This window comes from Myotis nattereri (genome assembly GCF_964212035.1).
Source record: "Myotis nattereri genome assembly, chromosome: 11".
NCBI lineage: Eukaryota > Metazoa > Chordata > Mammalia > Chiroptera > Vespertilionidae > Myotis > Myotis nattereri.
The window spans coordinates 22,853,805-22,874,770 of NC_138086.1; the positions used below are offsets into that span (position 1 = coordinate 22,853,805).

The 20,966-nt window shown below is 45.2% G+C and overlaps 1 long non-coding RNA gene across 1 annotated transcript in view; it reads right to left on the bottom strand.

Moving 5' to 3' along the window:
- Positions 1-20,966, bottom strand: part of LOC308527107 — a 140,255-nt gene that overhangs the window by 106,310 nt on the left and 12,979 nt on the right. Inside the window, exon 2 of the long non-coding RNA XR_013996596.1 lies at positions 7,997-8,147. This is a non-coding gene — a long non-coding RNA (uncharacterized lncRNA). The remainder of the gene's footprint in view (positions 1-7,996; positions 8,148-20,966) is intronic.

The following is a 20,966-nucleotide window of genomic DNA, read 5'->3' on the forward strand; positions in this document are numbered from 1 at the left end:
AAAAAAAGTAAAAAAAAAAAAATCCGTACTAGGAATATTTTTCTTCTAAATGTATTAAATTATACGTATAAAACGGTTTTAAATAGCTTTAATGGCTGCAAAATAACAAGCCTGTAAGAAATGGTGTGCTTACCTCCATCCTGGCGTACCAGGCGGCCTGCTGAGGAGTCAGCTGGTGGTCACATGACACCTCTGTCAGCCCTGGGCTCTTATTCAACTGGATAATTATTTCTGTCCCAAGCAGCCTATACCTTCTAAACAAGCTATTCTGCATCCTGCACACATTTTAAGGATGTGTTTTATTTTTCCCTTCTTTACTGATTGATTTTTTTTTACTAAGTAATACAAGCACACAGTTACAAGGTACATAAAGAAAAGGCTGTTCAGTGAAAAAGTCATTCTCTGTTCTACCCGTATCTCCCTCTCACACTATTCCCTTCCACACAGAACGACTCCTACTGTTTCTTGTAAATTCGTGCAGATTATGTACTAACATAAATACATCCTGTTTTGCACAAAAAGATGCATTTCCAATATTCTATTATTTTGTCATTTTAATTTTTTGTCAGCACTCATTGTAACTTATGTTACTGAACACTTCCTATTCCACACTGAGCAGTAACATCTGCCGTTATAGACAGGTACGTGCGCATCACCAATTATCACTTCAAGTAACATTCTATCCTTGAAAAGCTATCGGAGCCATTTTTCTTTCCCGTGATTAACTTCCTGCGGAACATTAATCCTCAACATATGACATGCATCTTCCAAGGGAAGGATCAGGACCTGGAGTGGGGAGGGCATGAAGGAGCAGCTCTCTACCCATTCCCAGGAATTATGGCACGTGCTCCTCCGCTGAGCCCCCACCCTCACCTCACCTGTGGAAAACGCCCTGCGTTCAGTGAGAATGTGTGTGAAGACAGCTCTCAGAGCAGTGCTGTGCGAGAGAACCCTCTTCGAGTGGCAACGCTCACAGCCACGCTGCCCCACAGCACGCTCCCCGCCACCTGTGGCTAATGAGCACCTGAAACTGGCCAGTCCAACTGAGGAACTGAGTTTTTAACTTAACTTAATCGTAATTTAAATAACCACATGTGCTGGTGGCTACTAGTGCTTGTCTACTGAATGATGGGTAGATAGAAAAAAAAAATTAAAAGCCCAGTTATAAAATACAAAAACAATAAAAATATGTGTGTCTGAGTATGTACGGTAAGCACAGTAAATTAAGCTCAAGATCTCTGAATCTTCTTTCTTAACATACCCAAGGCTGAGTGGACTATTTCCAAAAATAATCTGCTTCAAGTTGGAACAAGCATTAAAGATATATTGCCATTACCTCTAAAATCTGAAATTAAAATAGCTTTAATTTACTAAAACTCCGTTTGATTAAGCCCTCTGTTTAAAATTTTTCCTGGCATGATGTTGCCTGTGGATCACACTAAATTAGCAGTGACTCTGTTAGATGAAAAAACAAACTGCAGAAGAGTATATACAATATTATGGCAACCGCGCACACATGTGTGCACATGCATACGTATGTTTGGGTATGAACAGGATTCATCTAAAACAGTGCTGTGCAGCAGCCCGTGCTGCAGTGATGGACATGCTCTGGTTCTACACTGTCCAGCAGGATAGCAGCTAGTCACATACGGCTACTGCGCCTTGAAAGGGCTCATCTGACTGAGGCACTGAATATGTATTCCAATGTAATTTCAATTAGTTTAAAGTTAAATCACCACAAGCAGCAAATGGCTACCTTATTAGATGGGACAGGTCTAGAAGAACAAATCTCAAATTGTTAAAACAGCTACCTCAGAGGGGTTACAATTAGAGGGAAGAAGATAAATTTTTACTTAAATTGTATGCACCACTAAATTGCTTCGATTTCATCATTTAGTTTTGTATAATGGGCATGGATCACTCATTAAACAAATAAATAAAAAGGAAAGTTGTGCCCTGGATGGTTTTGCTCAGTGGATAGAGCGTTGGTCTACAGACTGAAGGGTCCCGGGTTTGATTCCAGTTAAGGGAGCATGCCCGGACTGCAGGCTCAGTTCCCAGTAGGGGATGTGCAGGAGGCAGCCGATCAATGATTCTCTCTCATCATTGATGTTTCTGTCTCTCTCTCCCTCTCCCTTCCTCTCTGAAATCAATAAAAAAAAAATATTTTTTAAAAAAGCTGTTATAGTCAACCAGACTGCTTTAACAAATTACCATAGACATAGACAGGTGACTTAAACAACAGAAATGCATTTCTTACAGTTCTGGAGCCGTACATCCAAGATCAAGGTGCCAGCCTGTCGAATTCTGGTGAGGGCTCCCTTCCTGGCTTGCAGACAGCTGTCTTCTCCATGTGTCCGTATATGGGAGAGGGGGACGAGTTCCATCCCTCTTTCTCTTTTTTTTTCTTTTTTTTATATTTATTGCTTAAAGTATTACAAAGGGTATTACATATGTGTCCATTTTATCCCCCTGCCCTAGACAGTCCCCTAGCCTCCCCTATCCCCCAGTGTCTTATGTCCATTGGTTATGCTTATATGCATGCATACAAGTCCTTTAGTTGATCTCTTACCCCCCTACCTCCTGCCCCCCAACCCTCCCCGGCCTTCCCACTGCAGTTTGACAATCTGTTTGAGGCAGCTCTGCCTCTGAATCTATTATTGTTCAAAAGTTTATAATGGTCTCTATTATCCATGAATGAGTGAGATCATGTGGTATTTTTCCTTCATTGACTGGCTTATTTCACTTAGCATAATGCTCTCCAGTTCCATCCATGCCGTTGCAAATGGTAAGAGTTCCTTCCTTTTTAGAGCAGCATAGTATTCCATCGTGTAGATGTACCAGTTTTCTAATCCATTCATCTACTGATGGGCACTTAGGCTGTTTCCAGATCTTAGCTATGGTGAATTGTGCTGCTATGAACATAGGGGTGCATATATCCTTTCCGATTGGTGTTTCTGGTTTCTTAGGATATATTCTTAGAAGTGGGACTCTTTCTCTTCTTACAAGGAACTAATCCCATCATGAGTACCCCACCCTCATGGCCTCATATAAACCTGATTATCTCCCAAAGGCTCCACAGTGCCTGTAAGCTAGCATCCTCAAAACAAGCCTCCTTGGTCCTAGGCAGCCTGCACATTCACTCACAATCAAAGCTGCTTTCTTGTGCCCCATAAAAAGGTTAAGGTGCTTGCCAGGGCCAGGAGGAGGGGGAACAGGGAGTGACTGCTTAATGGACGCAGAGCTTTCTGTACGGGTGATAACAATGTTTGGAACTAGACAGAGGTGTAGTCGCACATGGTTAACGTATTAAATGCCATGGAATTGTTCCCTTGAAAATGGCTAACTTTATGTTATATGAATTTTACCTAAAAAAAAACAAAAAAACCAAGCCCAGTGTGGCTAAGTGATTGAGCATTGGCCCATGAACCAGGAGGTCACGGTTTGATTCCCAATCAGAGCACATACCCGGGCTGTGAGCTTGATCCCAAGTGGGAGGCGTGCAGGAGGCAGCTGATCGATGATGTCTCTCTCATCAATGTTTCTATCTCTCTATCCCTCTCCCTAAAATCAATAAAGATCTATTTTTTTAAAAAGTCCCCCAAAAATATTTTCGAAAAAGATGGGGGGGGGCAACATTCTAATACTCAAACACAGTACAATGGCCCAGCACCCTCACCCCATCTTCCTGTTCTCAACCCAACTAGCTCCCTTTCCCTAACAAAGTCATCTTTGCCCGTGCTGAGTGACACTGTAAAACCTGTTGCTCTTCAGCTGTTCTCTGTCAATATTTTGTCATCTTGTTCTGCGGTTTCCTACCCTAGTCCCTAGTCCCTAAGGAGCTCTCCCTGGACACTCTACTGGCCTACAGCACTGTGGGGAACTGCCATGTTCCTTGTCCACAGTGGCGAGAAAATTCCTCAGGAAACTGAATGCATCCTTGATGGCTCTGGCTTCACCCAGCCACTGTGGTTGACTCTATTTGAACCAGTCCGAGCATTATGAGTGCTGTCAAGTGAAATGATAGACCAATTGTTTGACTAAACTGACAACTGGTTGGACTAAATTAATTAGCTGACATTTCTAATGTATTACACCATCATATAGGAGCCCTTGATGGGAATACTGATAGTATTTTTACCTCTTAAGGTGAAAATTCACCGACAATCAAGCTGCTTTCTTGTACCCCATAAAAAGGTTAAGGTGCTTGCCAGGTTAGGAGGAGGGTGAAACTGAAAGTGACTGCTTACTGGATGCAGAGTTTTCTTTATAGATGATAAAAACAGAAGGATGAAGGAAAATGGTTTTCTTTAACCCTCTCCCCATATCCGGTGACGTCTACTCCAGCAGTCCAGACCATGCTCTAGAACAGGGGTGGGCAAACTTTTTGACTCGAGGGCCACAATGGGTTCTTAAACTGGACCGGAGTGCCGGAACAAAAGCATGGATGGAGTGTTTGTGTGAACTAATATAAATTCAAAGTAAACATCATTACATAAAAGGGTACGGTCTTTTTTTTTTAGTTTTATTCATTTCAAACGGGCCATAGTTTGCCCACGGCTGCTCTAGAACCATGTCTCCAAAACATATCTATATATATAATCTCTCTATATAAAAGGCTAATATATTAAGTGTCTGACCATCCAACCGGTCACTATGACGTTCACTGACCACTAGGAGACAGACACTCAACACAAGAGCTGCCTAGATGCAGTGACTTGGCAGCAGCGGTTCTTGGGTGACACACCCCGAAACCAGAGAGGAGGGACCTCTCACGATTCCACCTTCGGCCGTGCGTTATGTTGTTGCTGGGGCATTGTCAGCCCAGAATCTGGTTTACTGCACACTTGCGTTTGCATTCCACGCCCTGTACGACAGCAACTTTGCAGAGTGCCCTCTCGCACTCTGGGACCCCGGGGGGATGTCGGAGAGCCGGTTTCCACCCGATCTCCGCAGGCCAGGCCAAGGGACCCCACCTGCCAGAGGGACCCCGCTCACTCCGCAGATGCTGGGGAGGGAACACGGGAGGTTGACTCCAGGGGGTGTCCAGCCCATCTCGTCCAGTCCTGCCCTTCAGGCCACCTTCTAATTAATTTCCTTTCAATGTGCACGAATCCATGCACTGGATCACTAGTTTGACTATAAAGTCCATTTCATGGAACACCTACCAACATCTTCCCCTACTGACGCCACTCATCCTGCTCTTCCCCATCTCAGGAAATGGCACCTTCCTTCACCTAGTTGCTCAGTCTAAAAATCACGGAGTTATCCTTGGCTCTTCTTTCTTTCATACTCCACAAATGATCTATTAGCAAACTGCACCAACTCTACTGTCAAAGTCCCCAATCTAACCACCTCTGCCAACCCCTACTGCTACCAACCAACCAGGTCTCAGCCACCAACCCCGCCCCTCAGCTAGACCACACCACGCTTCCACCTCGGCCCCCTCCCCCAGCATCCAAAGTGTCTATCTAAAATTAAAACTCCTGACACAACTTTCCCCTGCTCAGAAAGGCTCCCCATTCCCCGGCAATCAAATCTAAACTGGCTGTCAGTTTAGGGCCTTACAGGGACCCTGAGCTCCTCCTCCAACTTCACTTCCAAATGCTCTCTCCTCCATTGCCCATCTGCTCCCGCAACAACGCGGGGGCCACAGAGCTGTTCCTCGGACGTGCCAAGCACAGGCTCAGCTCAGGGCCTCCGGGCCTCCACGTTGCAATTCCCCGTGCCGGGAACCTCTGCACTGCACTCGGTGCTGCAGACTGCATGCTGTTCTCCCAGGAGACAGGAAAGCCCTAACACCCGATGAATTTGGAGGTGGAGCCTCTGGGGGCGATTAGGTCATGAGCATGGAGCCCTCGTGACTGGGATTAGTGCCCTTATGAAGAGACATGAGACAGATGGTCTCTCTCCTCCGTGTGAGGACACAAGAGGGCGGCCACCTGAAACCTGGAAGAGGCGCTCACCAAGGACCCGCCCGTGCTGGCACCCCGATCTCAACCTCCAGCCTCCAGGACTGTGAGAAACAAATGTCTGTTGTTGTTAAGCCTCCCAGCCTATGGTATTTCTGTCCTGGCAGCACAAGTTCACCTGCTCAGAAAGACCTGATGACTTAGCCGAAACAGCCACAAGCCCTTCCCTTCCCATCTCTCCCTATCCCTTTCCTCGGCTGCACTTTCCTTCACAGCGATTCCTATCATCTGGCATTGGGTCACGTTGACTGGGTGCCTCCTGCTCCGAACAAACGCTTGACATGGCAGAGAGGCGGTGCTGTGCCCTGCCCTATCCTCAGCCGGCAGAATGGTGCCTGGCTGGGAGGAAAGCTTAATAAATATTTACTGAATAAATAAATAGTTCTCAAAATAGTCTCTCAAAATAATCTGTGAATTTTCTGTCTAGAATAAAACAATAAAAACAAAAGGAGCCGAAGTGGGAGAGGGTAGGAACCCTTAAGAGCAGAGCACGGGAAACAGAGCTCTCCCAACAGAACGGAAGCCAGGCCAGCGGGCCTGAGCAGCTCCTGTTCCTCGGGGAAAAGCGGAGGTGCGGGTCCCAGCTAACGGTGACAGGTACAACCTAACCGGGCCATTAAAGTTAAACTACTACTCCCAGTGATCTAGAAAGTAGTTCCCATCGTCCTCTTTCAGATGCAAAGCACTTAAAATGTCAAACCCACGGTGAAGTATTTTAAGGTGTAAGCCTGAAGTTGGCTCTTAAGAAGGTAACAGAGGGGCAAATGCAGTCACTTGGTGAGAATATGTCACACAGGAGACTCACGGTGCAAACAAATGCACTATAAACTGAATAAAGGCAGCATAATTTTCAGGCAGAAGAAAGATACCGCCTTCCAGCAATCACACTGACACCAATGGAGGAATAAAAACACCCCATCACGTACCTTTTACCTAGTTAATTCTCCAACGCCTCACTGAGGCTAATAGTCCATGTGATAGTCCATTATTTGTCTTGAATTCTGTTATTCGTGGCCCGCCCTCTGAAAGATGTGGGGGAGCAGAAAAACTGTCACAGCAGTGAAGCGCATGAGCTCTGCAGCCCACACGGAGACTGTGGTCCCACTGTGTGCCTGCTGTCTAAGAGACTGAGCAAATGCCTTCCCATCTCAGAGCCTCCGTTTCCTCCCCTGTTGTATTGGATACAATCAACAATCTTACAGGATTTTTAGAAGGTTATATAAAATTACGTATATGAAATGCTCGGTATGGACTTGAATAGTATGTATGATAATGTGTTAGAATTACTATAACCATTTGATGTTTCTTATGATCACCGGAAGAGTGTCGTTCTCACAATCGGCATCCCCAAGTGTCCAGCTCTGGATCAGAAGAGTTAATAAACCAGTGAATAGTGTCTACTAGCTATCCATGTTTTTATGTGAAAGCCAACCGAAGAGATGTGGCAAAAGGAGAGAAGAGGGGAAAACCTGAAAGGAATATAGAGCCTCGCACGGCAGCAGGTGTGTGTGTGTGTGGGGGGGGGGGGGCAGCATTTACAAGGACAACAGGACAGTGGGCAGCAAGCCACCACCAGCATCGCAGAGTGAGAACAGGGAGGCATGGAACTGAGCACATCTGAGGCTTAACTTGGCAGGAGGGAACCCAGAATCCGCAAAGGCACCAGTGAGCCCCACCGAAGACAACACTTTAGAACACAGTAATAATAAAGCTGATCTATCTGGGAAATTCCTGCCCACTTCTAATCTGAAAGATGCCAATCAAACCTTTCCCTCTGGGACTATTTCTGCAGAGTGCAAAATGACTCAGCAGCAAGGAACATGGTTGCTGGGCACGGGTTGGCATAGCATCCAGCTAAGATGCAGAGGGGGGCCCGTGCACGCTCGCGCACAGCACGGGAGAGCCGGGGGCCGTGCCACCCTGCAATAAACTCCAGCTTTCCTCCAGCAGCAGGCAAAGGACAGAAGCACCAAAAAAAAACACGTTTCACTGCACTTAAAGAGAGAGCAGACATCAGTACTTGCCTTTTGATGAAAGTCAGTTTGACAGAGGTGAAACCAGCAAAAATGACTCAGGCAGTGCGAAGGAAGAAAAACCAGGAGGTCATCGGGTGGCTGCCAAGGGACAGAGGAGGCTCAGCAGCAGGTGGGATGGAGCCCTGCGGCAGGAATCCATCTGACAAGAGTAAGGGGGAGGAGAGCATCATGCATCTGAAGGGTGAATTAGCTTAGCAACGGTCACTATGAACAATCGGAATGACAGCAACCCAAGTACCGTGGTGCAACTACTGCCCAGTGCTGGCAATCCCCGTATTTATGCAAACAGGTACCAATTTGCTCCGTTGTATGATTTTCTTCAACTCTGCCCAGCAGCCCAGGTGCAAAAAAAGGGACAACCTGGTCAGGGTGTGTACGACTTTGGCAAAAGAGTGATTTAAAATCTGGTCCATGGAGTCTAAGTTGGAGGGATATGAAGACAGGAAAGAACAGATGGGTAGGTACAGTGCAAAGGAGTCAGCAGACTAGCCGTCTTGGTGAAATCAAAGGAGAGGTGGGGTGTAACTCTGAGGGATGAGGAGGACGGACAGGTGGGTGAGACCAAACAGGCAATTTCTGCCTGACTGATCTGAGCCGTGAGTAGACAAGGTCTAGGGAGTGGGAAGCTGGGGAGAAGGTCACAGGGGATGAGAAGCCCAAAACTCACGCAGTCAGGGAAGTAAGTGGCTCATCCAATGACGTGGGTCAGGTGGAGAACAGGTGTCAGTGGGCAGTGGGAGTGATGAGAAAGCCAGCAGATAATGGTCGCACAGGGGCAAAGGATGGTTATGGGCATGGCTGATGCTGGAAAGAGCACCTTCCCTGTTACAGGGTTGTGGAAGTTGGGCACCACCAATTCTAACTTCTGAGTAATTCTGTATCTCTGTAATGATAAAGCTAACCTACCTGATAGGTTCCTGCCAATTTTTAATCTGAACAATGTAAATAAATCTTTCCCCTCCATTTAAACAAAATAAATACTAGATTATTTCTATAGATTGCTACAGGTTTCCAAAGATAAAATCTTCAGTGATTGGGAAACTCACCTTAACACCTTTAAAAGGGGTCACGGTTTACCCACATGCTTGCAGAGTATAAGGAACTTAATCATTTCTGTTAGAATCTTTAAGTGCCAAGTTTCTATCATACTTTACACCAACTGGAACCAAAAGTTTGACTTTAAATGGGAATCTATTTTCCTTGTCTTTATATTAAAGACTCAGGGATCTGGTATATTTTTTACTCTCTCGTCGCCCAATATTTTGTCACCGATTCAACCAATGAATCCCCTTATGACACAGCATTTTGTGTTGCTAAATAAGTACTTTATGGCTCTTCTACTCTGAATAGACTAGCTCAGGTATTGTCTCCTTTGGGAAAACGGCATTGATAGCCACCCTTCTAGTCCCCATTTTCCCAGATGGATGCTCCCTATTCTGCCAGAGTACTACTCCCTGAACAGCTGTTAATGCACTTAATACATTTGCTTGTCAACCAAAACAAGCTTTATGACCTTAGACAAGCACTTAGCTTCCCTGGGCCTAAAGTTATTCATATGGAAAATAGAGAAAATAATAGTAGCAACCTACAGGGCTTTTGTATCCATTCACAAGTTAAAATTAATGTCTAGAAGGCACTTAGAACAGTGCCTGGCATGTATGGTAAGTATTACACAAGTTTTTTCTATTCTCATGACAATATTTATTTGACTGTCTCTCCTTTTGGACTTGTCAGCACGTTTAAAACAGAGACAAGATCTTAATCTCTGTATCCCCAATGCCTCGTACAGTGACTGGCAAATGGGAGAAACTCAGTGAATGAGCACATCACAGGTCCATTAACAAATCATTTTTTATCTCACAAAAGTGTAGGTATTAAAAATGATAAGTAGCCCTAACCGGTTTGGCTCAGTGGATAGAGCCTCAGCCTGCGGATTCAAGGGTCCCAGGTTCGATTCCGGTCAAGGGCCTGTACCTTGGTTGCAGGCATATCCCCAGTAGGGGGCGTGCAGGAGGCAGCTGATCGATGTTTCTCTCTCATTGGTGTTTCTAACACTCTATCCCTCTCCCTTCCTCTGTGTAAAAAATCAGTAAAATATATTTTTTAAAAAAATCACCCTGGCCACTGATCTCAGTGGTTAGAGCGTTGGCCCCCACAAAGGGTCTCAGGTTCAATTCTGGGTCAAGGGCACGCACCTGGGCTGCAGGATGGATCCCTGTCCTGATGGGGGCCGATCAATGTCCCTCTCTCATATCGATGTTGTTGGGGTTTTTTTTTCTCTCTCCCCCCCTCTCTTCCACTCTCTCTAAATATCAATGTGTGTGTGTGGGGGGGGGGGGGGGGGGAGGGGTGGATATCCTGGGTTGAGGATTACCAAAAATAAAATGATAAAACCAAAGTATTACCCTGTTTATAATCCACCTTGTTTAAAAATAACTTATGACCGTTCATAAATTATAGCCTGGCATTTCAAATATGTAATTAAATGAAACAAGTTAGAATTAAGGGTAGAACTGCACCATCAATATCACTAACTGTCGGTGTCAAAATGGCCCCCTTTAGAATGAAGCGCACTGACATACACCGAGTCTAAGAATCAAACACTTCTCACTTTGGCTACAGAAAACAGCATCCAGAGCCTTGGCTCCAGAACAGGATTTGCTCCCATCATTTCGTCCTCAGATCCGGGAGGGGGGGTGGGGGGTCGCGCGGAGGAGGACAAAACTGAACGGCAAAGTCCCCCACTTAATCTGCCGCAGGTCCGCAGGAGAGTCTCAGCGTTGTTGGGATCAACGGGGGCGCTCAGAAGAAAATTCCAGTAACTGGGGCCACAAGCCCCAAATGCTCCTAAAGCCCCCAGGGGCTCAGCGCAGGGAGCTGGCCGTTTTCCGTATTTCATCTTGTGTTTCACATTTCTTCCCATCACCTGACCCAGGGTCGTAACCCTCTGTAAAAGTAGCACTGCTAATATTTTAATATTCTGGTTCTTTTCAGATTATTTCTGTCCGATAACTAGTAGGACTCTCCTCTTTCCCTGGTGCATGAAGAAAAGCCACCTTCCTCACTACAGTAGAATTTCAGGCAAGTCCATGTGACACAAAGTCTGGGAGTGTCTGTTTCACAGGATGGAAATGTATGGCATGTGCTTGCTGACACCCAAGCAGAAGCCCATATAAAAAGGATGGGAGGGAAGAGTTCGACGAAAACCTTCAGCGAATCCTGGCTGCGTCGACTGGGGGGAAAGAGTCCCTCGTTCCTACTCATGGCCGGCCGGCCAGCCTACCAGGCGGTATGTATGTGTCAGTCGTCTAAGATAGAAGAAAATGACTAAACCACTGGGACAGGTAAGTATAAACTTGAGCACTGAGAGAACAAACAAATGGTTAATAAACTTCTCCACATCCTGGGATGTCCACTGATGAGCACAAACTCATGCAGGCTCCCGAAAAGATGATCTGCTTTTCCAAATAACTTCGCAGCCAAACGAAATCACTTGGAGCAGGAGCTTCTTTCCTGCTTTCCCAAGTGAGCCGGCGTTAACGTGCAGGAACATTCCCATCAGAGAAAGAGTATTCAGAAGGTAACGCTAAAGCACGACACACACGTCGTAATTAATAGCGCTTTTCTACAATTAAGTGTTAAGCTTTTTATTTACTTATTTTAAATGAAAAAAGAACACTGAGATCTCAATCTGACAAGGGGGACTGCATCTGAGGATTAAAACATCCACGTACATCTCTCTTAGTTCCTCATCTTTTAATGCTGCATAAATGGTTGCCTAGGAAACCTCCTGACTGGATGAGGAGGCTCAAATGAACTCTCATTGCCAAGCCTGCAGGTATGACTCACTACCTTCCTTTGCTCCCACAAGTAAGTCCTCCTGAGTTCTTAGAGGCAGATATTTTTGCAACCTACATGATATTAGAAAAGCAAAATGAGAATAATTATTCATTTGGAATGTCGGTTTCTAACTGGAATAAAAGTTGAAGACAATGATCTATTCACACCGAGCGCAGGAGAGAAATGCATATTCTCAAATATGCCCATATAATCTATGTCAGATCATCGTGGAGTGTTGTTTTTAGGGCAGTATGTTGGCGAGACAGTGATTACACATTACAATAAAAGAGAACAGAGAAGACGCTGGAACGCTGAGACCACAGGGACACGGAAGGCGAACCGAAGGACGTGACCTCCCAAGCCTCTGCAGACCCACCCTGAGGTCAGGCTTCCTCACGCTTCTTGCAACCTGGTTACACCTCTGCCCCGGAACCCGGAACCCGTAACCGGGACAGGGAAAGCAGCACAGGCCACCACATGCCAACAGGTGTGCAACCTGGGGCAAGGGCCCCCCTGAAGGGTCTGTTTTAACCACCGCACATGCACTGACGGAGGCTGCAGTGGATTCAGCCGGGCAGATTTCTGAAGAAGGGCAGAATCGTATGTAATTGGCAGTAAATTAGAGCAGGAATGACGGACAAGAGCCTCAAGGCCAAGGCTGGGGTCAGGTGATTCCACGGTTCTAAAACTGCTTGTGTGTTTTTAAATGCCTCCCTTTGTCCACACTCCTTTGCAGTGAGACAGGGACTGTCCTCCCATCACAAGGTGAAATCTGTTTCTCCGCTCCTTCGAACCTGGGCTGGTCCTGGGCCTGCTTAGAGAACAGGATGGGGAGAAGGTGGCTTGGAGCAGGTTCTGAGCCGACAGGAAGGGACCTTGCAGCACCTGCTTTCTGAAACTGCCTCTGGGACCTCAGGATGCAGATGGAACCAGCGGGAGGTGGAGCGGGCGGGGTACCTGGGCCCAGGGCAGAGGCAGAGCCCGCCTCCCTCTCCCCCCACCAAGGGCCCTGACTCCTTTCTCTGAGCTCTCTCAGCGTGGCTGCTTCCTCTACCTTCTTTTCATCATCCTCTTAAGAACTTAATCTCTCTTTTACTGTGGTAAGAACAGTCATCATCTAAATTATAACACTCCACTCCAGCTCCCGTGAGGGAGGGGGAGGGAAGACTGGAGGCAGAGGAAGAGACAGGCTGCACTCAGAGCCCGCATCCCTTTTCCCGGGACAATGACACTATTCTGCCACCCTCTTTCCCTGCGGCTCCAACCTCACTGCCGCTAGTGCAGGGCCCATGCTGAGCTTTAAAACCCCCTCTGGGCGGGTCCCAGTGCCCTGGGGATAAAATCTCCAAACTCTCTCGGCTGAGGTTACGAAGACCTGCCCCCACGGACACCTGGAAACTTCACTGCACTCCACTGTGACCTTGAACCTGTAAGAGGAAAACTGGCCGGATCCTGGTCTGGAGCAGAGAAGCCAGCTGCCTGCTCTCCAATTCATGCTACCCTAGTGGGAAGAAACCAGCAGCATCCCAGATGAAATGTGTTGTTTTCTAAGGCAGTTTTCTAATGAACTTTAAGAAGACTAAGACTTGTTCCGGAGAACTCATTACCATCCACCCAGCTGACTGTCAACTCTAAGTTAGAGTGTAAAGACTTTTAATGATGATTTAATCATTCTTTTCTCCTATAATACGTCCCTACCAAGAGTGAATCCACCAGGGGCCTCTTCCTTGCACTGCAAAAACTGTACTAAAACGTTGACACATACTCATAACTGAACTGTTAGAGAAATTTTCTTTAACAAACCGTAACCTCAAGTTGGTCCTGTCAGTTCCTCTGGAACGACTGGCCTTGAGTGTCAGAGCTGCAGGCCCTCCCAGCTGCTTCTCGATCCGAACGGCACCCCCACTGCACGCCCTGTATCTCAGGAGACTAGAAGCTTACTGAAGACGGCACTGGCCTTGTTATCGCTATACCCCCATCTCATCACAGAACCTGCCTCAAAATGAGCACATAATGGTCCTGGCTGGGTGGCTCAGTTGGCTGAAGCACTGTCCCCTACAACAAAAGGTTGTGGGTTCAATTCCCAGCCCGGGCACATACCCAGGTTGTGAATTCCATCCGCGACTGAGGTGTGTACAGGAGGCAACCAATCAATGCCTTTCTCACATCAATGTTTCTCTCTCTCTCTTTCTCCCTTCTCTCTCTCTCTCGTCAATGAAAACACATTTCTAAGAAATGTGCATGTAACAAATGTTTGTTTAAAGAATTAATGTTAACTTAGGGTAGGAGTCAACCCCACTTCTAGATGCTCTGAGTTTGGACTAAATCAAAAACAGGTAAGATAGCTTGATATTAAGATTGTGATTTCTGGATCACAGTGTTAGAAAGAGAGACAAAGCTGGGGAAAAACAAAAAAAACACAGTACTGGAACAGATAATCCTTGCGCAGCCCAGAAACCGTCCCTAAGATGCAGTCTGGTGCTGCAGACAGCCTCCCTCAGGACAGGGCTGGACTGGGGTCCATGAGGCAGCCCACGGGGCGCTCCCCTGCAACCAGCACAGAGCAGGGGCACGAGGACTGGCTCGAGTCCACTGAAAATCACAGACAGGCAAACAGGCGGTGGTTTCAATGTAAAATTTCTGGAAATTTTACAACCAGAGGAAAAATACAGGGGATTTTAGAGAAGAAGCAAAATTCAAAGGGGGGAAATAAAAGCAGGACAACAATTGTAAAGCATCCTTACAACGCTGAATCGTCTTGGCATAAGAACATAAAAAATCAGTTTTTCGTGAAAATACATGAAGTGCTTTTTTAGATGTAAAGGCCTGCGAGAACCAGGCAAATTCAAGAGAAACTATTTTCTGTTTGTGTGTTGGCTGTGGGTGGGGGTTGGAGGACTTCTCGATGCCTGAAGGGAAACACAGCCTCGCTCCGGCCCTTTGCCGCCATCGGTCCCATCTCTGGAGCACGGTCCTATCTCTGGAGCACGGCCCCATCTCTGGAGCACGGTCCCATCTCTGGAGCACGGTCCTATCTCTGGAGCACGGTCCTATCTCTGGAGCACGGTCCCATCTCTGGAGCACGGTCCTAAGGAACACCCCACTGACGCCTGGCATCACGCTGCAAGGAGGCCAGGCAGACAGACACCCAGGGACTCTGCTTTCTCTCTACCAGTTACCAGCCTTCCTGTCACTTAAGAAGACTTCCATTTGGTACTAAACTTTGCAAGTGCGCTTGCAGGGCGGTACAGGGAGTGGGTGGCAGGGGTTTGCTGGTGGGGTGTCCCCCATGTTTCTGGGGGGACAGGGAGACTGAGCTAACAGGCATGTACATGTAACCTTGTCCCCACAGAAGCCATGGATCCTCTCCCAGCAGCTCAGGAAGGTCCGGGCCCAGCCCAGGTGGTCCACACAGGTGGTTTTTGACGGATTTTCTCCGAGTATTCTACTGGTACTTCCACACGATAGGCCATGGCTCTTCATCCCAGGATATTTCCCCCAACACGGCTCAACCTTGATCGCCTTTTTAAAGATCACTTCAAGAAACCGAATGAACAGTGGCTGCGGGGAGGCAGCCCTGCCAGGTCTGAGGAGTGGAAACATGCCTGACTCCGCCCGCGCGTGCGGCACGGGGCCTGCAGCTCCCGGGAGGGCACCCTGATGCAGAAAGGGCGGGTGCGGGCCTCCTGCCTCGGGAGCCCGGTCGTTTTCTTTGCTCACTGCAGAAAAAAGAGCCAGGAAACAGCCAGGGGGCTGATGCTTAATAGGCCTTTGACCTACCTGAGAACAAATTGATTTTTTATACTTCGTTCCACCATGCTCGGCCTTTCCCAACCTCGCACATGCACACTTAGAAAAAAGAATGAGTAATGACAAAACTAACAGGACACGGAACGGCCCTCACAACGGGGTTATCAGACGTGTACAGCACTAACACTGCGCGACGTTCTTCACACATGTGAGAACTTAACCGGCGGCTTCTTTTAGCACATGTGGGAATCCCCAAGACGAGGTTAAGAATCTGTTGAGTGACTGAAAGCAGAAATGAGGGGCCAGGGGAAGGATTTCCCCTGTGGCTGATGAAAAGCACTATTCTGTTTTTGAGGTGTCATACCAAGAAACCATGAAATGTATTTTTTTGAATGTATTTTTTTTTGGGGGGGGGGGACTTTTCCCCCAGTACTGGATTCTAACACTGACAAAGACAAAATACTCTGTCTCACGCAAAATAATTTCTTAAATAAGTTCACATTAATGAGAAGGAACATGATGCTCTAACGTTTTGGAATAGACCTTAACTGGTCCACCTTAATGAAATGTTGGCAACTACAGATGAAATTAAATGTCTGCAAATGTGGATTTGCAAAATTGGTCATTTTTGGCATCATGAACTTGACTAGGTTTTTTTTTTGAAACAGTAAGTGACCTTAGAGCACATAAGATGATGATTCAACATCTATATATATAAAAGCCTGCACGACCGGCTGACTGGCTGGTAGCTATGATGCCCAATGACCAATGGGGGCAAACACTCTGACCGGTAGCTATGATGCACACTGACCACCAGGGGGCAGACACTCAACGCAGGAGCTGCTGAGCTGTGGTGACTTAGCAGCAGTGGTTCTCAGGTGACTCACCCAGAACCAGAGAAGAGAGAGCCCCATTTCAGGGCACGTCACCTGAGAACCACTCTCTCGCAATCCAGGACTCATCGGGGGATGTCAGAGAGCCGGTTTCAGCCCGATCCCTATAGGCCAGGCCGAGGTACCCCACCAGCGCACAAATCCGTGCACCAGGCCTCTAGTTATATTTATAATTTCAAGAACAATCTTATTATATGCTAAAACAGTAATTTATTCTTTCATTCTTATTTAGGAATAGACTGGAAGTGAAAATGCAAATCATGTCATTTGAGTTGAGCACAAAAGAGTAATCAGCCAAAAATAATCAAATTCATTGAGAATTTCACCTCATTAAAAATACGAAAACAATGAGCAATCTGTAATCTGAACTTCTAAAGTTCGGCTACTTTACAGGTAGCAGAGGTGTGTGGAGGGCTAAACCACCTGCTATGATGTCAGGATATGTGTCAGAAAGCATTAAAAAACTCATAAATCTTTAAGGCCATTTCATACAGAGAAAAACTTCCATCAAATTCACTAGAATAAACCTATTTTGGTATTTTGATTAGATAAGATTCAGTATGGATAAAATGTTCTAACGCTAAACTTCCTTCCCCAACAGTAAAGAAAGATGAGGCTTCCTTATGCTAGAAGAATAATGCACCAGCTGCAGCCACTTGAGCCACGGAGTGGGCCAGAGGCACAGGATGCAGTGTGCAGGGTGTGGAGATTCTAAAGTAAAGCCAATAAACCAAATATATAAGGACTGGAGGAAAGATTCAACACAGCTAACTATGCCAAATCCTTCTTGGGCCCTAGGCAATTTTTATCAATTCCTAAGGCTTTAAATACAAAGTTTATACAGAGTACAGAAATAAATTATAGCCATGGTTCAAATACAACAGGATACAGACAGAATGAACAATGAATGAAATTCTTAAATTGATGCCTGATAGGCGTGGCTCAGTGGTTGAGCACCAGGTGGTCACAGTTTGATTCCCAGCCAAGGCCCATGACCAGGTTGTGGGCTAGACACCACCCTCCACCCCAGTGTGGGGCATGCAGGAGGCAGCCTATCAATTACTCTATCTCATCATTGATGTTTCTCTCTCTCTCTCCCTTCCTCTCTGAGATCAATTTTTAAAATGTATTTTCAAAAAAAGTCTTAAATTGAGTCTACACTGTGCTCACTGACTTACTTCCAACGAGTAGAGTAGGGAAAGGGGGTACGGATAAAGTGACGGTGGAGGAACCTGGCAAACGCTCCCTTGGCCAGGTGACCAAGGTCACATCATCAGAGGTAAGTCATGGCGATCTCCAGCTCCCTTCACACAGTGGGATGATAATGTCACTTCACCTCGGTGACCTTCCTCTCAAAAACCCCAACCTAATAATCAGAAAAACATAAGAAAACTCCAAACTGAGGGGCATTCTACCAGCATTCCTCAACAACGGCAAGGTCATCAAAAACAAGGCAAGTCTGAGAAACTGTCACAGGCCAGAGGAAATGAAGGTGACACGATGACAAAATGTAACGTGATATGCCAGGTAGATCCTGGAACAGAAAAAGGACATTAGGGAAAAAATTAGTGAAACCTGCGTAAAGTCTAGATTTTAGTTCATAGCAATGTACCAATGTTTGTTCCTTAATTTTGACAAATATAACAATGTAAGAGTCAGCGATTGGAGTAGCTGGGTGAGGAACATTATGAGAACTCTCTACTACCTTTGCAACTTTTCTTCAATTCAAAAATTATTTTAAATAAAGGGTTTATTTAAACTTTTAAAAACTGAGCCCACGGCACCACGTAGGGGACCTTTAAGTGTGTGCTGCAGCACTGGTTACCCCACACACACAGGCTAGGATCCTGGCCGTTCTGGACGCTGACCAACAGACACTTTGGTAAATTTGGGAACCTGTCGGAAGATGCCAAGAGACCACAGATGGCATGCATGTGACAAAACAAACATCTCTGAAGTGCCTAACACTTCCATTTGAAGTGAAAAATAGGCAGTCTTATGCAAGAAAAGAGACAAAGGCTAAATGGTCTGGCCTGGAGCCCCGGGTGTTCTGTGAAAGCACATGACAAGCCAGCCTTCATTCTTCACTTAGCAAATACCACTGCCAGAATCCGCTCAGACGGGGAAGAGCCATGCAGACTTCCCTTCATACCCCACAGGCTTTGTGTACTATTTTTTTTTTTACCATAAAAAAAGGTAAATCAGAGAAAAAGTAGGGGTACAGATATTGACTATTTTAAAGAATCTGCTCAGTCAGGTACCACGCAAGCCAGGTTGACTATGAGGTGCTGCCTGATGTAGAAAACATTGTCTTCACAGAATACATGTGTAGTATATTTGTTTAATTGCCTTGAATTTTAATAAAAAAAAGGAATCTTGGCATTTATCTTATTTAACTCAAAAGTTCCAGAACTTATAAACTTTCAACAAATATGATTTATATTTTGTTTGAAAACATATACTGCACAAATTTAAGAAGATTAAAAGCATACCAAGCATCTTTCCCAACCACAATGGAATGAAACTGGAAATGAGTAGCAGAAGAAAAACTGGAAAATTCACAACATTTGGGAAATAAACAACACACTCTTGAACTACCAATAAGTCACAGATGAAATCAAAAGGGAAATCTGAAAATAGTTTGGGAGAAATGAAAACAAAACACAACATACCAAAGTTTATGGGATGCACCAAAAGCAATACTGAGAGAGAAGTTTATAGTAGTAAACACCTACAATAAAAAAAAAGAAAGATCCCAAATAAACAAGCTAACTTTATGCAATGAACTAGAAAAGGAAGAATAAACTAAGCCTAAAGTTAGCAAAAGGAAGGAAATAATAAACATCAGAGGAGAAATAAATGAAGTAGACTAGAAAGACAATAGAGAAAAAATAAACAAAACTAAGTTGTTTTCTTGAAAAGATCAACAAAATTGACAAACTTTGACAATGACTACGTAAAAAGAGAGGACTCAATAAAGTCAGAAATGAAAGAACAGATATAATAACTAATGCCACAGAAATAAAAAAAAGATAATAAATAACTACATACCAACAAATTGGGTAACCTAGAAGAAATAAATTCCTACAAACATACAACTAACCAAGACAGAATCATGAAGAAATAGAAAATGAGAACAAATCTACAACTAGTAAGTAGGATGAATCAGTAAAACTTCCCAACAAAGAAAAGCCCAGAGCCAATGACTTCACTGGTGAATTCAAGCTACTCTTCTGAAATTGCTACAGGCATAGGAGAGACATGTAGACCAATGGAAAGAACAGAGAGCCCAGAAATAAATCCACGCCTATGTAGTCAACTGATCTTGAATAAGGGCACCAAGAATACACAAAGGGGAAAGGACATTCAACTTCAATAAGAAAAACTGGATATTCACATACATGCGTAAGAATGAAATTGGACTCTTCTTGTATAACATACACAACAATCAACCCAAAATGGGTCCAAGATTTAAACGTTAAGACTTGAAACTATAAGACTCCTAGCAGAAAACGTAACGGGAAAGGTTTACGGGGATTGATCTTGCAACAAAAATTATTTTTGGAGGAAACTCCATACTGTCTTCCACAGTGGCTGCCCTAGTCTGCATTCCCACTAGCAGTGCAGGAGGGTTCCTTTTTCTCCACATCCTCGCAGGCACTTGTCAAGTTTGTTGATTTGTTGATGACAGCCATTCTGACAGGTGTGAGATGGTATCTCATTGCTGTTTTGATTTGCATCTCTCGGATGATTAGTGACTTTGAGCATGTTTTCATATGTCTCTCGGCCTTCTGCACGTCCTCTTCCGAAAAGTGTCTATTTAGGTCCTTTGCCCATTTTTTGATTGGATCGCTTATCTTCCTTTTGTTAAGTTGTATGAGTTCTCTGTAAATTTTGGAGATTAAACCCTTATCTGAAATATCATTGGCAAATATGTTCTCCCATGCAGTGGGCATTCTTGTTGTTTTGTTGATGTTTTGATGTAGTCTCATTTGTTTATTTTCTCCTTAGTCTCCACTGCCCTAGGAGCTGTGTCCGTAAAGATATTGCTACAACATATGTCTGCTGTTTTGCTGCCTATGGAGTCTTGTAGGATTTTTATGGTTTCCTGTTTTACATTTAAGTCCTTTAGCCATTTTGAGTTTGTTTTTTGTGTATGGTGTAAGTTGGTGATCTAGTTTCATTTTTTTGCATGTATCTGACCAAATTTCCCAACACCATTTATTGAAGAGACTGTCTTGACTCCATTGTATGCTCTTGCCTCCTCTGGCAAATATTAATTGAGCATAATGGCTTGGGTCGATTTCCGGGTTCTCTGTTCTGTTCCACTGGTCTGTATGTCTATTCTTGTGCCAGTACCAGGCAGTTTTGAGAACCGTGGCTTGGTAATATAGCTTGAAACACCAATTGGAAAGGATATATGCACCCCTATGTTCATAGCAGCACAATTTACGATAGCTAAGATTTGGAAACAG